The following is a 7254-nucleotide window of genomic DNA, read 5'->3' on the forward strand; positions in this document are numbered from 1 at the left end:
TAGGTTAGGCATTTTATCTTCTGTAGACCAAAGGCCATCGTAAGTTCAGGTGTACTACTCAGAGCAAATTTGTATGAGTCTTTAGTACCAAAAATGTGTAATTTTTAGAAGTCATTTGCTTATAAAATAAAAAGAGAATAAACTTTTGTATCAATTTAACTCTGTCAAAAATAAGTCAAGGAAATGACATGGAAAAAAATTAGAAATTATGTAGTACATGTCTGTGTCAGACAGTCAATAAAGTCTTGCCTTTGTCAACAAAATGAACTTGAATAAATATTATTTAAACTTCCCCAAGAAATTTCTGGTGTGGATCAAAAAGCAGAAAGGAAAATAATGGGCCTGTACCTCAGGCTACTATATATGTAGGCTCCCTAGGAAACCTGTGGTGACAGCCTCTTATCACGACGGCTGAAGTTTTCAGAGATACATTTCTAGAAAGGTCCCTCTGAGCTTAGGAAAGAAAATTTTAATTAGATAGCATGATGTACTGTGATCCCTTTTAATTATTCTAAGCTATTTGAGAAAACTTGAGTCTAATACTAGACCAATATTTGGTTTCAGCTAAGGGGAAATGGAATCTATTTGTGTGTCACAAGGATCTGTGAGTCCAAACAAATAAAAGAAAGCTAAGGCCTATTATGGAACTATCAGTCCAGTGATGGGAATTCTCTAGCTATACAAAAGACAGTTTTGATAAATATCTCTCAGGGGACCTTTTATATTTTTTTGAAATAATTGATTATGGCCTTGTTAACATATACTGTTACTGAGGGGATTCTCACTTCTGCCAAGAAATTCCAAGAAATAAGTTGAAATGTTGCTTTCATATGCTATTAAAGCCCACTATTTCTCCATTGAGGTTTCATATTATGCATCATGGCAATCAATGACTGTTACACTTACTGAAATGATCAGAAATGCACTCTGCCCAAATTTCGGTTTTGATGTTGGCACAAGGTCAAAACTTCTCTTTGAGAAAAAAAAAAGACAGCAATTGATGGTTGTTCTTCTATGCTTAATATTCAAGTTCAGAGCATACAATTGACAAGGCAGGGCCCTTGCCAAAAACTCGTCTCTTTGTCCTCAGAGATTCCCCTTCCCTTCTCATCTCCTCAGCTAGAGTGATTTCCCTTTGATCCTTCCCCAGCTTCCATCTACTTTTGTCTGCTTAGCATTTGGAAGGACATTTGTTGCATGACAGTCCATCCTCTCCCTGACCTTTGGGGCTCATTCATAGACCCTACACTATGATGTCTTCCAGTCTAAAAATCAGTGCCAATGTAAAGTATTGAGCATTCCCCACATGCGCGGCATCATGTACTCCATAGTCATCATTTCATTTAAATGTCATCACAACCCTCTGAGACATTGCTATTCCCTGTGACCTATGAAGAAACTGAAGTTTAGAAAGGAAGGGAATATGCAGGTAGAAGTTCAGAGCCCGAATTCAAACCCAGATCTCTTTTCTGAAAGAGAAAGAATGAACTACTGCCTCCTTTCCATAAGGTAGAAGAACAAAGGACACTGCTTCACAATTGGGTTGAACGCGTGCCAACTATGGGTCTCTCAGGTTTCGTTTGTGTGACAGAGAGAAAATGAGTCAGCAAAATGACCCTTCTTTCAATCTCAGCCAGCATAGAGGGGAAAGAGGATGGGAAATGAAGAAAGGGGATCAGACTTCACAAAATGTTGAGGATTAGTGATCCTGCAGAGGGAGAAACCATTTGAAATTTTTTAAATTTACTCAATGAACACGAACACAAGCACAAGCTTTATGAGACACTGTGCTATGTACTTCATGAATATTTGCTCGTTTGCTTACAATAACCTGGAAGTGGGCATTATTATTATTATGCTCACTTCACAGGTGAGAAAACTGAAATACAAAAATGTTAAATTACTTGCCCCAGACAAGTGGCTAGTAAGGACAAATTTAAGACTTAAACCCAGGCCATTTGGCTCTAGGCCAGCCACTTAAGTATCAAGGTATACCACCCCTGACAGTTAGGAAAATATTTTCTTCTTTTTTATGGGCTTAGACCAGTGTTTCTCAGCCTGGGTCCAAGATCCCCCTGGGACCCCCAAATATTTTCAAAAAAGTTCTCATCAAAAATGTTAAAATTCTATGTTTAATTCTCTGCTTAAGTGAGGCTTATGCCATAATTGACATAGTTTTTCCATCCCTTGGAAAGGTGGGTTGTTAACAGCAAACTCATAGTAGGAAGGACCTCAAATTCAGGATCTGCCAGCCAGAAAGAAAGGAGCAGGCATACACTACCCACCCTCCAGGTCTTCCTCAGTTGTCCTGTTTAGGAAGACGTTCCCCAGTACTCACAACCGATTTGCTCTCTGACCACCCATTGTCATGGGTATACACCTCTCCTGTGGCCCTTCATTCAGGATGACCAGTGTTACCAATCTCTTCATGCTGACTGACCAACTTCTCTACTGGAACTACTTTGAGAGTGCTATACAGACTGCCAGCTGCCCTCAATATCCACTCTTCCCTCTTATTGTAACAGAACCTTGAATTTTAGCTGGGTATGTTATCCCGCAGCTAACAGACCACATTTGTTGGTCTTCTACACATAAATGAGTGACCTATCTGATTAAGCTCTGGCCAAATGAGAGGTAAGCAGAAATGTTGAATGAGACTTCGAGAAAATGTTCTTTAAAATGAGGGGTCCGTGGGACATGTTGATAAAGGGGAGTAATGCGTGTGTGGGGCCAGATTGTATGTGAGAAGTCTCTGTGCATCCCACTCAATTTGGCTATGAACTTAAAACTGCTCTTTAGAAGAAATTCTAATTAAAAAAAAAATTAAGAAGTGTGCCCATCTCTTCCTCCTTTCCCCTGCCTGCTGCTGACATGGGCAGGCTAAATTCCTGAACCCATGGTGGACCATGAGGTGGCCTTGGGAACAGAGGCCATATTCAGCAGAAAAGCAAAGGAGGAGAAGCTGAATGAAGCCCCACACCGGGCCTACACTACCTCACTCCACTGCTTTACTAATGGGAGGGAAATGTACTTCGTTCTCATTTAACTTGAGGCTACTTTGGTTTTTTCCTGTGGTGTGCAGCTGGACTTGACCTTCAGTGCTGTGGAAGTACAAAGACGACATTTTATTAGCGCTTCATTGAAATGTACGACACAGCCTCAATAGGGCAGGTCCAGTTGAGAAACACATTTATTGAATCGAACCTCAAAACCTACTCAGTTCGCACTGAGATATGCACCAAAGTTCCCTCTGGCCTTCTTGCCCACATCTGATTAAACATTCAAAATAAATTTTATAATGTTTTTCAATCTTTTTTGATGATAGCTTTCATAATAGAAAAATATTTAATTAAAATGCTTTATGAGTATTCTGTATGCTTAAATAAGATTTATTAGCTTTAGAATAAATACTGTTACTAAAGTATTGTTTTCTGTCTTTTATGGAAAACATAAAACTTGAGTTTGGATTAAATCAGCTTTGGAAAGAAGGACTAAACTGACTAAACAAGCCAGTATTTACAATATATTTTCTGTAAGAAAATTCAATCCAAGTCTCAAACTAGTGAGTTATAAGGAAACTTTCAGAAGACAACATATTTGCAAATTGGTGGGTAGGGCTACTTATAAACATGTAAACTCTAAAAATCAGTACCAGAGTTTTTGGATTTCTAGAACTATGAAACCTTAGGATAGTCTTTAATCATAACTCATTAATTGTTTTACTTTCACAAATTTTAACTAGTAAGATTTCATCTTCAACACTGACCATAGGTTTTGCATTCTTAAATAAAAATTTGATTAAACTCTGAATGAAATCCTGCACATATTTTAGACTCCCATATTATATATTATATAGGTAAAAAAAAAAAAAAGAAACTGTCTTTATAGATGTTTAAATATAATGGAATATTTATAAAACTTCTACATTCCACTAGAAAGTGTTCATTAGTTTAGTAGTGTTTATTTTGCATCCTTTACAGAATGATCTAAAAACATGTATTTTCAAGTTTTAACCAGTGTTATCTAGTCTAAGCTTTAATCAGTAATGATCATTATTCAGAATAATAGTCAATATTCATTGAATATTTACTATGTGGCAGGAACCATTTGAAGAGCTTGACATATTTCACAAAGAGAATACTGAAATTTAAAAATGATAGCAATATGCTCTAAATGATACAAATAAAAACTAGTAGAACTATGATTCAAATCAATATCAATCTGACTCTGAATCGGATGTCTTTCCATAAGCATACACTGACCTGCATTCTGTTAATGACAAGGGACTATATAATTCCATTCTTTCTGTCATTACATTTTTTTCAAGTAGTAGTTAATCATATTAGTGCCAAAAGATTTGCCAGCCAATTTCCCGGAATCACAAGAAATTTTAAGTCTTACTAGCATATGGGTAGTATAGTCAATATGCCCATGTAAGTGAGCATAATAGCTTGCATGTCCCAAATATTGGGTTCTGCTTGATTTGGCTACTTTTATATAAATGGGAAAACAAATTCATTCATTATGTAAAGACTGTACCATCACTATCATTATTTATCCTTGACCTTCCCTGGAGCCAGGGCAATTTAAAGCACCTATGAGGGGCTATATAATTCTTGTATCAAGACTTTAAGGGAAAAAACTTTTTCTAATATGAAACCCTAAAATAAATGAATTATATTGGACTTAGGGAGAAACATAATCAACTATGTCTTAAATATCAGTTTCACAGCAAAAAGAGAAGTGATATCATCTGCCTGGCTTTTGGGTCATGCCTTTATGAAAGCCATCAAGACAATGGTAAATATGATTCAGCAATAGTAATTTTTGCAGCGGGATCACAGTTAATACCTACAATATTCTCTAGGAATTGGTTTTTCATTTAGCACACAGTTATAGTGTATGTATAAGATATTGAAATACCAAATTAATCCAGTCAAGCCAAAAGATAATGCCATCTGGATGTTGTCCATAATGTCTACTGTCCAAATTGACTCAGCATTTCTTTGAGTTGTACAGTATTGTACAAAGTTACCCAAGAGCTCCAGGGCGGCTCAGTCGTTTGAACGTTTGGCTGAGGTCATGATCTGTCACGGTTTGTGAGTTCGAGCCCCACATCAGGCTCTGTGCTCACAGCTCAGAGCCTAGAGCCTGCTTTGGATTCTGTGTCTCCATCTCTCTCTGCTCTCCCCCACTCATGTTCTGTCTCTCTCTGTCTCAAAAATAAACATTAAAAAAATTTTTTTCAAGTTACCCAAAGTCTGTGTATTCAGTCTTCCCTTTGATCTTAAAAACGCTACCAGCCATTTACACATCTAAACAAAACATTCTTTGGCCACTCAGCAAGGTATTCCCTTCATATAGCAGACATTCCTGAACATGCAGGTACAAAACCATCCTGTCTCCATGTCCATTGGTTCTTGCCCGCTCCCAGCTCCTCCCTAGGTCACAATCCCAGAGACAGGCAGCTATTAAGAAAGTGCAAAGGCAAAGCCACCTGAATTGACCTATTTGTTGAAAGTGCTCCCTCTCCCCACCTGCAGCCACAGGGCCCTGAGAACACACGGAAACGGTCCTCTTGTGTGTTCGTGCTAAGCGCTGCCTTTGCCTGAACACTTGCCCTGTGAATGAGGTCACTTTAACAAACACAATGGAAGTGATGCGATGAACACATGTAGTTATTTTCCTCATTAACACATCATATAAAACAGAATTCTATATGGTCCCTTCTGAGAAGACTGAATTAGACGTTCATTCTAAATTCATAGTTATCATCGCGCATTCAAAGATAATCAGCAGCAGCAGCCTTACCTTGGATATATTGAGGCACAAAGGGAAAGCGGAACATAGAAAATTGCTTACCTAGTTCACAAAGGTACTGAGAAGCTTAATGCTTCTAAAGCACTTGGACTGAAGACAGAAAGCATTATCTTCTTACCACGACACAGTTAACAGACGTCCATATGGTCCCATCTTCCATTAATTAGACTTACGTGTTGTATGCGTTTGATGATTATGATAATGGGTGATGTGATTATAAGATCCCCTCCATAGGGTATTTTGTCCACAAATAAAATTGTCCTTATCCTATAGGAGAAAATGTTTCCCAGCTTGAAATCATTTAATTTTGTCATCAGTGGGTTACAAACTGTGCCTGAGGCTTGTAGTGGGCAAAAATGTCTTTGAGTCTAGTGCCTGTCTTAAGAGATTTCTTTAAAAAAAAGAGAATGAAGCCTCCATTTGTACCACATGACACTATCTTATCTATTGTCTAGACTGTGTTACCAGTTCAGATCCTTTACTGTTGGGTGAATTGAGTTTAAAGGCAGATAAAACAAGGCTATAGTTACACTATGTAAGCTGATCTGGAAAAAAAATTAACAAGCAGTTTACCTACCATGACTTTGTACACAGTACTTGTGTTCATTTTACTAAGTTCTAGAAATCCTATATAACTGATACTCAGCATGGATGCATGAATTTTTAAATTAGTCTTTTATTTTTTGGAGAGCAACAAAGAATCAAAATTTTATGGAGCTTATTATAGAAGTCTCAGGTTATGGAGTAAGTAGAAAAGTCAAGATTTTAGTGTTTTGTTTTGTTTTTTTTTTTTTTTTAACCTGCCAGTAAGGGGGAGAAATGTACAATACCTTGTGACTTTGTAGTTTTCCTATTAAATTTTTGTATTAAAATCTGAAAACTCTGAAGTAAAATATCTGCATTGCTTAGAAACTAATCTCCCTATAAGAACTACATACCATTCAAGCTTTTCACTGCAACCTACTATTTTCATTAATATATTTCTGTTTGAACATAGGTAGCAGCAATCAGTTTCCTCAGAATGGCAGCCATTCTAATAATAGGAGGTTAAGAGATGAATTTAGGACTCTCTTTAAACAGAGCAGGTATTGATGCTGTCCCATATATCTCAATGAATAACTGATGTAAAAACCACCCTGCCTCCTTTTCTCAGCCACTTTTGAAAAGTGGAAGTCAGCCCCTTCAGAAAAAGTGATCCATTATCTTTGTACTGTAAGCAAAAGACAGATACAGAAACTCACCTAGCTTTCTCTTCACCCATCAAAAGAGAGATGAAAGATCAAGAAGATTGATATTATCTGCAGCCTGTTCCATTTTTCTCAAAATGAAAAATACACAGTAGCTCAAATGAGAAAAGGGTAAATTCCTATTACTTTCCAACAAAAGTAGCACACTACAAAAGGACTGTGAAAGATATTTTTAGAAAAAATATCT

This window comes from Hyaena hyaena, unplaced genomic scaffold (genome assembly GCF_003009895.1).
Source record: "Hyaena hyaena isolate Hyena2069 unplaced genomic scaffold, ASM300989v1 scaffold_170, whole genome shotgun sequence".
Lineage (NCBI taxonomy): Eukaryota > Metazoa > Chordata > Mammalia > Carnivora > Hyaenidae > Hyaena > Hyaena hyaena.